This window comes from Arachis hypogaea, chromosome 16, assembly GCF_003086295.3.
Source record: "Arachis hypogaea cultivar Tifrunner chromosome 16, arahy.Tifrunner.gnm2.J5K5, whole genome shotgun sequence".
Taxonomy (NCBI): domain Eukaryota; kingdom Viridiplantae; phylum Streptophyta; class Magnoliopsida; order Fabales; family Fabaceae; genus Arachis; species Arachis hypogaea.
Genome location: NC_092051.1, coordinates 40,616,430 through 40,630,560, shown reverse-complemented (window position 1 = coordinate 40,630,560; position 14,131 = coordinate 40,616,430). Strand labels below are relative to the sequence as shown.

Below are 14,131 nucleotides of genomic sequence, written 5' to 3'. Positions count from 1 at the left end.
TAAACAATGATATTTCACCTATTAAAATTAATCATATCCAATATTTTTGCGATAGTTATTTAATCATATTCATTTTATCAGATGTTAGATCTAAATCTCTGAAAGAAAAATAGAAAAAAAAAAACAACAACTAAAAAAATAAAAAAATAGAGAAAGAAAAAGACGGATGAAAGAAAAAAAATATACAATAAAAAAGTATAGACAATAAAAAAATGACCATAATAGAGATGTAATTGACAAAGAATAAGAATGAGACTGTAAAAAGAAAAGATGATGGATGGTAAAAAAAGAAAAAAAAAGAGGAGGTTAAAACTTGAAAGGGAGAGAGCAGAGGAAAGAAGGGCCATCGTAGCCCAGATTGAAGTGGTGGCGAAAAAGTTCGTGGTTATTTTTCTTCATGGGAGAGAGATGTTGAATAAATGACTATTTGTATCCATGAAAGATGAAAATGATTACATATGTATTCACACTAAATTGAAACTAAACTTGTACCCACGCAAGATGCTTTATGTGTGATAAAAGTACCCTGTTTTTGGAAGGTTGGAGTGCCACGTAGGGTACTTTTGTCACACGGCAAGCATCTTGCGTGGGTACAAGTTTAGTTTCGATCTAGTATGGGTACATATGTCAGTGTTTTCATCTTTTATGAATACAAATGCTCATTTATTCGAGAGATGTTTATCCCATAGCACAGTTTAATATATCAAAGTTAGGCCACATTTTAGACTAAACAAAAATTAGTTGATAACATCATACATGATTGCATTACCATTACTTATTTCTGAAAATAAGCATAAATGTATCGGTTTTGCTACATATCCAATTATTTTTATCAAATAAGTCCACCTAAGTTGACTCAAACCCATCAAAATCACTCGCAACGTGCGCATGAATTGCACACTTTTTTTTTTGCATTTTTTCCTCTTCTTTACACATTCTCCTCATCATCATTTTTTTATTGTTATTATTGTTGTTGCACTTTTTTTTCCATCCTTTTGCAGGTGGTTATTGCAGCATTTTTTATTTTTTTTTGTTTTGTTTAATTTTTTCTTCTATTTTTCTTGTTTTTATATATTCATGTTAAAAGGGTGAAACAAAAAGAATTATAAGAAAGTAAAATAATAAGAAGATAAAAAAAAAGAAGAAGAAAATAATGATGAAAAAAAAAGAGGAAGAGAAAAGTTTTGAATTTATAAAATTTATCAAAAAAATAGCATCGTAATTTTTTAAATGTGACACAAAAAATTTCTTAATTTTGATACTAAAATTTCTCAATCGCGACACAAATTTTTGTAAGCGGGTGAAATAAGAGGAATTATAAGAATGTGAAATAAGTAGATGATGATGAAGAAGAACAAAAGGAAGAGGAGAAAAAAAAAAGTCTTGTTTTATGTAGAATTTATTAGAAAAATAGTAATAAAATTTTTTAACCGTGACATAGGAAGTTTCTTAATTTTCACATCAAAATTTTTTAAGCGTAACATAGGTTTTTGTTAAGAAAGTGAAAACAAGAAAAATTACGAAAATATAAAATAAGAAGAAAAAATGTCTTAACCGTGACACATGTTTTTATTAAAAGAGTGAAATAAGAATTATGAAAATGTAAAAGAAGAAGAGGAGAAGAAGGAAGAGAAAAGAAAATTTTGAATTATATACAATTTACTAAAAAAATAACACCAAAATTTTTTAACTATGACATAAAAAATTTTTTAATTTTAATACTAAATTTTTTAAAGATTTATTATGTTATTTATTAAAAATTTATATATCATCTTTAATAAATTTTTATGTTATTTTTGTTATTATTAATTATATGATATTAAATTAAGAAAAAAAAAATAATAATGATAGTGATTATGATGGTGATAAAGATAGAGAAAGAGAAAGAAATATAAAAAAAATCAAATAAAAAAATTAAAAAATAGAAAAAAAGGAAGATAATAATAATAATAATAATAATAATAATAATAATAATAATAAAAGGAGGAGCTGAGAAAGAAAAAGAACAAAAATAAAAAACAAAAACATAAAACACACATACGTAATTTGATTTGATTGGATATAGTTAAAAAAATTATTTATCTAATATTTTTATAAATTTATTTTATTTAGAAAATGTAATGTAACTAAACGGATAATAATTAAGTATGAATTGTCGTGATAAACGGATAATAATTAATATACTAATTGACATCAATTTATCAATAGTAGTGTGAAACTAAGCAACATAATCTAATTCTCGAACTGATCAATTTGGATTAATTAAGTTATTAGTTAATCAATTATTTTAAATAAGTATGGTTGAATTTTATTTTATTTATATAATAATTTATTAATAAATAATAAAATTTTAAATAAAATTTAGATTTATAATAAATTAATCTTTGAAATTAATTTTTCTTTGGATACATTATTATTGAACTTAATAAGATTTTTTAAGTTAATAGTCAAATTTATTTTCAAAAAATCACTCATTTTTTAAATGTTCTCCTAAACATTAAATTAGTTATATTAGTCTCTGAAAAATAACTCGTAAGTTAAATTAGTTTTTCTGTCAGTTAGATAAGGATGTGTCTTATTAAGTGTCACATAGCATAATGATGTCCAATGTTAATACCAGGTATCATAAGATAATTGGTTGTTGTGTCAGATTAGTAACACATAGCATACTACATATCATTTGGCATATTATAAATTTATTTAGAGTCAAATTATTCTCTGAAAGTACTCATATAAGTTGTATTTATTTTTAAAATTTTAAAAATTTATCAAATTAGTTCTTATATAAATTGTTGTTATTTTTTTCATAATATTAATTTTTTTATTTTTTAATATTATTAATTTTAATATTATTTTTTATGTAACACCCTACCATACTTAATCTTATGCTTAAGTCATAAGACTGAGTTAGTAAAGTATTACGACCTCTAAGAATAGTAATATATATATAATAATAGAGAAAAGATACTTAACTAGGAGCCTTGAAAAACGGGTAAAACAAAATCGCAAAACAAAAAGCGCAACGCTTAGGAAAGGATTACTTGCGTGCTAAGAAACCTAATAGGAACATGATAAAGTTAAGCAAAAGAATAAAGGAAAGCCAAAGAAACAGCATAACTAGCCCCTGACTTAGCCTGCGAAGCTAAGGCTGGCCAGAGGATATATATATATATATATACATATGAACATACATAGGTATCCCCAAAATATACCAAAATACCAAAATAAACTCCTATCCCTCCCTCAACCTCTAAGAGGAGCAGCATACATAAGTTACTTGGAGAGTAAGCTAAATACATATATACATATATACAAATAGAAAACCAAAATACACCCAAGGACTACTTCGCTTTCCAGGATCCAGACGCCTAGCGAGGAGCCTCTCGACCTGCATCTGAAAAACAACAATACAATATGGAATGAGAACCAGAGGTTCTCAGCATGGTAAAAGTGCCACGCGCATAAGAAATACGGTCCTGAGAATGCCATAGGCATTCCTAGAACTCCGTTATACAATTATCCAACTTAATTACTAAACGGAAGCTATAACAGGGGTAGGTATTCTAAATCTACCTAACTTACTCAATTTCAATCCTAATCTAACACCAAACCATTTCTCCTTTTCCTCCATCCCTCCATCATTCACAATGCAACAGAAACAAGCAACCAAACAAGGTCACGCACAAGTAATGAGCAGATAGTACAAATAGCAAGTATAACAGATAGCAGGTGATATATATCAATTAGGCAAACCCAGGAAATGCATAGCAATCAAAACAAACAAATGCATATGATGCATGCCTGTCATATGGCTGATGGGGCCCATCTGTCGGTTATCCAGCCAACCCGACAAGTCCGAAAACCTTAGACTGTCCCCCGTCGCGCATCCCCAAGAGTCTATGCATAGAGTTTACATTCAATCATCATATAAATCACTCAATGGGGGTTATCCATACCCGGGAATTTATACGTGCCCGGTCACCCTTACGACGTAGGGTTAACAGAGTATCGAGAATCAACCTGGAACACGTGGTGGCGAGCCACGGTTTTTACCCAGGGAAACTCGTATCTCAGATATCATCATTCATAAGCCATTTCATAATCATAATCATTATTTAATCATTCATCAAGCCATGGCATGTTAACTCCTTTTATAAACAACCTCCCTTTCACATTTTTCATCATCATTCCCTTATAATTCATCTTAATTATCCTTTCTGCGTCCTGACCAAACTATTTATCAAACTCTTCTCAACCTTCTTATTATCAAATAATCTTAAAATCAACCCAACTCTAACATTAAATCAGTCACATCACACGAAGGTTAAACTTTAACTTCTCGAACCCATGACTATCACTAAGACATCCTCGACACTCTATTTCCTTTTCTGTTTTTAATATAAAAAATGAACTCGGAATTGCGCAAACTTTATGTCCAGGCGTTCATCTTGAAATAAGCTTTCTAACAAATCAAAAATCATAATTTTCGGATTTTTCTAGCCTTAGGAATAAAGGAAAAACAGTGACTGTTCTGCAGTGCATGAAACCAGAAAAACAGCAACAGCATGTGATATTCAAAATTCAATATAAAATTCCAGTTAAATCCAATGACTTTAAAAATTAATTTAGTTATACTTCACTCATCCAGGTTTCTTTCTCAATTGGTTCTGAGTTAATATCATTTTTAATAAAGAAGTTACATTACCTGGAAGTTAAGTAAAAATGAGTCAAAATCTGTTTTTGAAACCAACAAGCTTAGTACCTTTCAATTTGAATAACTTTTATTACAAAACTCCAATTAAGCTAAATTTTGATTTGGAAACTCCTAGCTCATCCAGAAACAACTGTGTCTTGGTTGCAATCCAATTGCTATTCAATTCTAAGAGTTACAAGTATTGGAAGTTGATGCATAGCTTGCTGAAATCTGTTTCTTTTCAGTTTTGACCACCAATATTCAAAAATTCACAACTCCCAATCCTCAACTCTTAAAATTCTGTAGTTTTAGAGCAATAAAGCAAGTTAATCAAATTTTATAACAAAATTAGTTTCACTCCAAAACTCAACTCGTAGATATCGCAGCAAGACAAACAAGTTGCTGTCCTGTTTAACCTTTTCTGCTGCAGGACAGATTTAACAACCTAACTTTAAAAATTTGTCATAAATTGTATATTTAACAAAAAGGTCCCAAATTTTCTAGTTTAGTTCCTTATATTCCCAAGTTTAGCCCAGACTTGGTCTCATGCAATTCCGATCATTACATAATTAGTTACAGCAAATGCAATACCACCACAACACAACTCTACACCCTTATTAACAAACACCAATCCTAATCCATCATAAATAAATATAAGAGCACACCATTAATAACTTTCACACCTCATAATTCTAATATATATAGCCACCAACAAATCTATTCCAACAACATTACAAGGCTAATCATTAAATAGAATAAACAATTCAACTTATCCTATGGTTCCTCTAACCTAAGTTTTCACAACACCGTAAATATTAAACGTGCGAAACTTGAACCATACCTTGGCCGATCACTTAGTTCACCCAAGGCAGCCTCACAACTCAAAATCACAGCCCCTCCAAGCTCAATCAAATAGCCCCAAAGTAAGCCTTGTCACCAACATAGCTCCAAGTAATCCAAATTCAAGTCCAATGCATAAACACCCTCTTAAACTACACCTAATACACATATATATGTTCCAATTCAGTTTTCTATTACCAAAACAAGATTGAGCTAGGGTTAGGATGTTCTTACCATACCCATATGCTCAATAGCTTGAGCCCACAAATTTCGGAAGCTAACTTGAACCTAGAACATAGAAATTGGACAAGATTCACCATAGGTTTCCAAGTTTACCAAAGAAAGAGGGATAGGGATTCTGAACTTAATAGGAGGCTTACCAATGAAATTGTTCGGATAGAAAGGTAGAGCTCGACGCGCTGAGCGTGTGGCCGCGAATAGTGCGGCGATCGGAGCCCAGACGGAGGAGTTATGGTGGATCAAAGGGTTAGGGTTTGAGAGCTTCTCTCCCTTTCCTCCAATTCTGTTTTGGCGTTGCAGCAACTAATGAGGAAGAAGAAGGCTGCTGTTTCCTTTATATTATGGGTCCGGTTGGACCCACGGGCTCGGTTTGTGCCCCAGTTCAACCGGTTCGGTCCTTCTGGTCCGATTTTGGGCCAAATTTTCGAAATTGGTATCAAAATTCTCGTTTTGACGAGCTCTATTCTATTTTGATACTAGTTTTGTATTTTTAATTTTCCTATTTAAAATTCGATTTATTGACTAATTATTTTTCGATTTTAGCGGGATTTACATTCTACCCACCAAATTAGGAATTTTGCCCTCAAAATTCAGATTTAATTATCTGGAAAGAGGTGTGGGTAGTCCTTTGACATATTCAGAGTAAGACCCCAAATTTTTGAAAATTAATTTAATAAAATAAAATTTAATTTAGTTATTATTATTATTATTATCATTATTATTACTATTATTATTATTATTGTTCAAAAAGAAAAAAATGGCCGAAGGATATTATTATACATATAAGCCACTATATATATTTATTATATATCTATATAAGAAACAAAGAAAGATTTGTTACATATACATAACATATATATATCTATTCACTTATAATAATTCATTATCATCATTATAGGGGAACGTGGCTTGTAACCCTTTAATACATATATCCATTCCCTTAATCATGAAACGTGGCTTTAATGCAATATGTATATATCCAACCTTGACACCTAACGCTACCTTAACCACCACAAATCACTATTATCCTTAATCTTCTTCATTTCTTCTCATTCATAACCGAAGCCATAAAAAAATGAAAGAAAGGCCGTGAGAGAAAGAGATTGAGAAACCATGGAACCTGAATTTCTGACTTCGATTTCTTGCGATTTGTAACTCCAATAAAAAATCTAATTCGATAAAAGTGTTTGTATCCTCTTCCTCTACGTATTGGCGTCATTTTTGTTTGGTGGAAGCTGATGGTAACGTAGCTCATCTTCCCTTTAAATTCGGCCAACTGGAGTTCTAGAAGGCATAAATAATTTCTGGCGTTTTCTTCTTCATCAGCTCGGTCAAAAAGCTCTTCCGAAACTTTTGTTGATTTTGATTTCATACAGAGGTAGGGAATTTTGTTTTGAAATTAACTGTTTTTAAACTATGAATGCCATGGAAGTCTAGTGGGTATTTGTAAATAATTTATGATTGTTTGAAATGACTGAATGATGAGTTTGAGTTGTGTTTGTGACTGAGTTTGATGAATATGTACTTGATTTCTCGATTGAAAAGAGGTTGAAAATGGTTCAGTTGGGACCCGAAAAAGGGTGGCTAACCCCGAGTTTTAGGGGAAGTGCTGCCGAAATTTTATAAAAATCTGAGGTTTTATTTGAAAAGTTATTTTAAAAGATTTGGTTTTGGAAAATTAAATTATTTGAGATTTATTTAGTTGGGAAAAGGTGTATTCTATTTTTAAACTAGATTTATTAAGAAAAGCATAATGTTTTAAATCCAATTTTGTAAGGAAAGGTTTTGTTCTAAGTGTTGTTTTGAGCTTGGTTTTTTTAGGAAAAGGAATCTCTGCCACAGGAGAGCAGAAAACAAAGATTAAAGGAATATATTAATTAATAAAGCGTCTGCCACAGGAGAGCAGATGTGACATTGTTTGGGCCTTAGTGCCAAATGTAAAGTAGGGACGCCCACACACTGAGAACTGTTTTTCAGATGTACGCTTATTGATTTGGAAAGTCACACTGATGCAGCCTAGCCGTACGACTTATAAGCACACTGATGCATCTGGAAAGCCATATCTGGGACTTGTGTCCGGGTAATGTCGGGAGCGGGTAGGCAACCGACACATGAGCTCATGGCCTGCGTTAGGGATAGACATGCATCATGTTGTTTGCACATTTGCATTTGATTGCACTTGCTTGTTTTATTACTTTGTGATTGTATTGTTTGTCTTGTTGTGACTTGCTTGTACATTGAATTGAATCTCTTGCTTGTACTATTTGTTTGTGAGTGTATTAAAGTGATTACGAGTTGACATTTGACTGAGGATTAACTATGTGGCTGAGAGACAGAAAATGTGACTAGTTTTATATTTAAAATTTGTTTTGAGTTTAGAAATTTAAAGAAAAGTAATTATTTATCTAAAGTAGCAGTAAAAGTATTTCCAAAGGGTTAACAAAATAGTTTTACTAAGTAAGTTAATTATTTGCATTAAATTCATTACTTTTACGACATTCCCATTCCCTACTGAGAACGTGTGGTTTGTTCTCACCCCAAAATCTTCCACCCTTTCAGTGACACAGGTTCGGAGATTCAGTAAGAAGCTGCAGACGATTAGTAAATTTACTTGTGATTCCTGTTGTTTTTATAGAGTTCCCTCGTCCTTGTTGCTTCAGGGTTTTTATTTTATCCAGAGGGATAGGTATTGTATTTGAGTTTTACATTGAATTTAATTGTATAGCATCTATTATTATTAATAATTATGTGATTATTATTATTTGAAGATTTTTTTTATGTGAGATTAATTACTAAAATCTATTTTCTGAAATTTTCTTAAAAACGGAAACGCAATATCGACGTAAAGGCTCAATAGTAAATTTATAATAAAGAAACAGACCGAGAGAGACCGAGAGTGTGGCTGAGGAGAACCGTGAAACCTTCGAGTTTCCGGTCTCAATTTCTTAAAATCCGTAACTCCAAAGAAAAATCTAATCCGGTAAAAGTGTTCGTATCTTCCTCCTCTACGCGTTGACGTTATTTTTGTTCGGTGGAAGTTGACGGTAACATAGCTTCCCTTCCTCTTGAGTTCGGCCAACTGGAGTTCTAGGAAGCACAGACGATTTCTGACGCTTTCTCCTTCAGCAGCTCGGTCAGAAAGCTTCTCCGGAGCTTTCGATAATTTTGATTTCATACGAAGGTAGGGGGTTTAACTTAAACGATTTTAATTTAAGAATGCCCATAGTGTTTATTGAGTAATTGCAAATAGTTTTAATTGTTGTGATTAGTTGATTGGCTATATGGATGTTGAATTGTGGGCTGTGGATTGATTGAATATGTATTTGATTTCTTGATTGAAAAGAGGTTGAAAATGGTTCAGTTGGGACCCGAAAAAGGGTGGCTAATCCCAAGTTTAGGAGAAGTGCTGCCGAAATTTTATTAAATCTGAGGTTTTATTTAAAAAATTATTTTAAAAGATTTGGTTCTGGAAAATTAAATTATTTAAAATATATTTAGTTAAGAAAAGATTTATTCTATTTTAAAGTTTGATTTATTAAGAAAAATATAATGTTTTAAACCCAATCTTTTAAGGAGAGATTTTGTTTTAAGTAAAGATTTGAGCTTGGTTTATTAAGAAAAGGAATCTCTGCCACAAGAGAGCAAAGAACAAGGATTTAAAGAATATATTAATTAATGAAATGTCTGCCACAGGAGAGCAGATGTGATATTGTTTGGGCCTTAGTGCCAAATGTAAAGTGGGGACGCCCACACACTGAGAACTGTTTTTCAGATGTACGCTTATTGATTTGGAAAGTCACACTGTATGCGGCCTGGCCGTACGACTTAAGGTCACACTGTATGCGGCCTGGCCGTACGACTTATAAGCACACTGTATGCATCTGAAAAGCCATACCTGGGACTTGTGCCTGGGTAATGTCGGGAGCGGGTAGGCAACCGACACATGAGCTCATGGCCTGCGTTAGGGATAGACATGCATCATGTTGTTTGCACATTTGCAGTTGATTGAGCTTGCTTGTCTTATTACCTTGTGTTTGTACTGTTTGTCTTGTTGTGACTTGCTTGTATATTGAATTGAATCTCTTGCTTGCACTACTTGTTTGTGAGTGTATTAAAGTGATTACGAGTTGACGTTTAACTGAGGATTAACTATATGGCTGAGAGACAGAAAATGTGACTACTTTTATATTTAAAATTTGTTTTGAGTTTAGAAATTTAAAGAAAAGTAATTATTTATCTAAAGTAGAAATAAAAGTATTTCCAAAGGTTTAACAAAATAGTTTTGCTAAGTAAGTTAATTATTTGCATTAAATTCATTACTTTTACGGCATTCCCATTCCCTACTGAGAACGTGTGGTTTGTTCTCACCCCAAAATCTTCCACCCTTTCAGTGACACAGGTTCGGAGATTCGGTAAGAAGCTGCAGACGATTGTAGATTTATTTGTGATTCCTATTTTTTTTTATAGAGTTCCATCGCCCTTGTTGCTTCAGGGTTTTTATTTTATCCAGAGGGACAGGTATTGTATTTGAGTTTTACATTGAATTTAATCGTATAACATCAATTATTATTAGTAATTATGTGATTATTATTGTTTGAAGATCTTTTTTTATGTGAATTTAATTACTAAAATCAATTTTCTGAAATTTTCTTAAAAACAGAAACGCGATATCAACGTAAAGGCTCAATAGTAAATTTATAATAAAGGAAATCAGGTCCGTAACGCCTTACTTTTGGTACGATCATGACGTGCTAAAAGTTAGGGTGTTACATTATGGTATCAGAGCCAGAACCCGGATCGATGTGCCAGCGAGGGCGCTGGACTCCCTTAGGGGGGTGGATTGTAAGGCCCACATCGGTTGGAGAGGGGAACGAAGCATGCCTTATAAGGGTGTGGATACCTCTCCCTAGCATGACGCGTTTTGACGAGTGAGTGTGGGGGGCTTCGGCTAGCATCCCTATTGTCAAAGGCAAAACCGTGAGGCCTTGTGTGCCAAAGCGGACAATATCGTGCTAGCGGGTGGTCTGGGCTGTTACAGATGGTATCAGAGCCAGAACCCGGATCGATGTGCCAGCGAGGGCGCTGTGCTCCCTTAGGGGGGTGGATTGTAAGGCCCACATCGGTTGGAGAGGGGAACGAAGCATGCCTTATAAGGGTGTGGATACCTCTCCCTAGCATGACGCGTTTTGACGAGTGAGTGTGGGGGGCTTCGGCTAGCATCCCTATCGTCAAAGGCAAAACCGTGAGGCCTTGTGTGCCAAAGCGGACAATATCGTGCTAGCGGGTGGTCTGGGCTGTTACAATTTACACGTTTTACACCTATAATACATTAGAATATGATAATTTATGTGCAAACGCTAATCTTTATTAGTTTAGAGTAATTTATATGCAACATTTAAATACTTTCAAATCTAGAATGACAAAATTAAAATTAAAGATATTATTATCTAATAAAAATGATGACCATTAGAACTCTACATCTAATATTGTTTATAAAAAAATTGTTTTAAAAAATATATTTTGGTAAGTGGATTATTCAATAGAATCCTTTGTTGGATAAATGAAGATCTGTTTTAATAGTATAAGTTATATTTAATGTTTATGAAAATATTTTAAAATAATTTCAACTACGTTTTAGAAATAAAATTGTGTACACTTTAAAAAAGAAAATATCATTTAAAAAATAGACGGTATTTTTTGAATAATTATTGTTCCTATTTAAATAATGATGATAATAATGATGATGATATGTGTAAAAAGATAAATTCATACCTCTTGAAAATATTCATCTAATGTTATTTTTCTAAAATAGTTAAACTTATTATATTTTGTTGGGAAAAATAATTTTTTCCTTCTTTGCAGTTATTTTATAAATTATTTTGTAGTAATTTCTGTTACTATATATTGTTAGATTATTATTTTTTAATGTAATATTTTTCGTTTCATTTTTTGTAATTATTTTTATATATCTATTATCTTTTATAATTTATATGTCAAATTTTAATTAATATATTTACAATGCAATTTTTTTAAAAATACCTTTATTTATTGGTTATTAAAAATATATGTTATGAGTGATTAAATTCTTATTTAAATAAAACTATATTTTTTTGGAATGTTGTATGTTTATTTTCTAATTCTAACTTTAATTTATTATAAAAATAGAAGAAAATAATTGTTGAATTATTAAAAAATTTATTATCGTTATTAATGTAAATCGTCACACTCTATTGTGTATTTGAAAATTGTACATAAAATGTTCGAGGTTAGTGAGGGTTAGTTTTTGCACATAAATTGTCCTATTTTAATTTGTTTTAGATATAAAACTTGTAAATCATCACATTCTGAGACGATTTACGTTGATTTTAAAAACTCAATATCCTAAGACGCTTTATGTGTATTTTTTTAAAACACTTTAAAGCATAAATCATTCTAGGGTGTAACGGTTAACATATAATTCAAAATACACAACCCTAAAACGATTTATATATTATTAAAAATAGGGAGTTCATGTTTGAAAATTGGTTTAGAGAAATTAGGTAATATTGATATCTCTTTATTTTATTTAAATAAAAAACCAAAAAATTATGACATTATTATCTTCAATTTTCATGAGTCACAGCTAAAGCTTAAAATAAATGTAATTTTTTTTAAAATAATACATTTTTATTGCTCTTTTTCTCCAAGAAAATATAGTCATTCTTAAATTTTCATTCCGAATATATTGTTAAGTAGTATAAAAGTATTCATGATTATTTATGAGAAACTGAAAACTATAACTTACTATACAATTGAAACTCATCACTCATGTCAAAATATTCAAAAAGGGCATAGAATTAAGAAAGACACATTTTTTGGGTGAATCACAAGAAAAATTCTTCTAAAATAACTATATATAAAATAATATCCCCAGATTTTTTTGAGGCATGAAGTAATATCTTATTATTCAACATATTAGCTTATTTTAAAATATTTTAATTATTTATTTACAATCATTTTTAAAACTAAGAAAAATGCTGAAGAATTATTTGAAAATATTAATTTTGGCTATTATTTTTAGTTATTAATTTAATATTTTTAGTCTAATAATCTAACAATATATTTTAGTCCATATTTTTAAATATTGATAAATAATTAATGGCCAAAAATAATAAATTAATAATCTTTTAGTATTTTTTAAAAATAATTGTGTAAAAATTATGTCAAAAATATATAATTTTCAATATATAATAATGTATAATATATTGTCAAGTACATAATTTTTTTAGGTGGCGGGTTTGTTAGGATCATAAATATTTCAAGAACTAAAGAAATAAACTTTAATATATTGATAATGTGAGAAATTGAGATACATATTTACAATCATATATCTACTATTATTAGATAATTTTGGTTTATTTTTAAGAAAAAAATGGAAGAGAAAAAGAAGTGTGATGTTTGTAAAGAATATAGAGGGTTGGACATTTTTTTATAATAGTTAAAAATTTATCGTAATGTCATATTTCGTTTATACTGTAATCGTAATAATTTTTTACATATCTCATTTACAGTGTAAACGAAATAAGAGTGCACATATCTTATTAACACTATAAACAAAATAAATATGTCTAATATTTTATGTTTTATCTCGTTTATCATATAAACAAAAAACAGGTACTCTTATTTCGTGAGATAAAAAATATCATAAATTTGGTAAAAATGTTATAATTATATATTTTGGTAAATAAAATATATTTTATTTATTTAAAAAATTGCAGATTAATGTCATACAAGATAATTAAATAATTACTATTTCTGTGTCGTAAATAAATATATTATTTTATGAATTTAGCAGTGATATTTGTGATAGTGTCCGCGCGCAGTGCACCGACACAGAGTGGTGGCAGGTGTATATTCGCCAAATGCTAATAAATGCTCAAACTGATATTCAGCTGCTTTGTATATTTGAGGTAATTGTATGGTTAATTTTATTGTACTACTCTATGCTCGATGATTGTGCATTTGTTTTAATACTTAATTATTGTATACCGTAAGAAAATGAAATATTGATTATTTTTGGCACAGTTCATTAAACAAAATAAGAGTATGAGACTATAATGTAATAATAATTAATGTCATATACATTTATAAGAATTTTGTGTAAGCGAGTTTTTTTTTTTTTTTTTTTTAATTTTTACTTTTTTAATCAGTGGTATAATAATGCCTTAATGTGTTGTGCTTTAATGTTGGTCAATTACGAATCACGAAAGTTGATGGCGAAGGGCTAACATGGTAGGGTCGTTGCATACTCACATTTCAAATCGAAATCACTTGTCAACACTGTCCGTATTGATAATAATCAAATTAATCTTTTAAATT

General features: G+C 30.4%; 1 long non-coding RNA gene across 1 annotated transcript; it reads right to left on the bottom strand.

The window, feature by feature from the left end:
• Positions 1–3,106: 3,106 nt before the first annotated feature.
• Positions 3,107–6,074, bottom strand: LOC112758181 (uncharacterized). Its single transcript, XR_003179523.3, has 4 exons — positions 5,914–6,074; positions 5,768–5,821; positions 5,535–5,691; positions 3,107–3,394 (listed from the first exon to the last, which is right to left on the bottom strand). It is a non-coding gene; the product is annotated as an uncharacterized lncRNA (long non-coding RNA).
• Between the last annotated feature and the right edge of the window lie 8,057 nt (positions 6,075–14,131).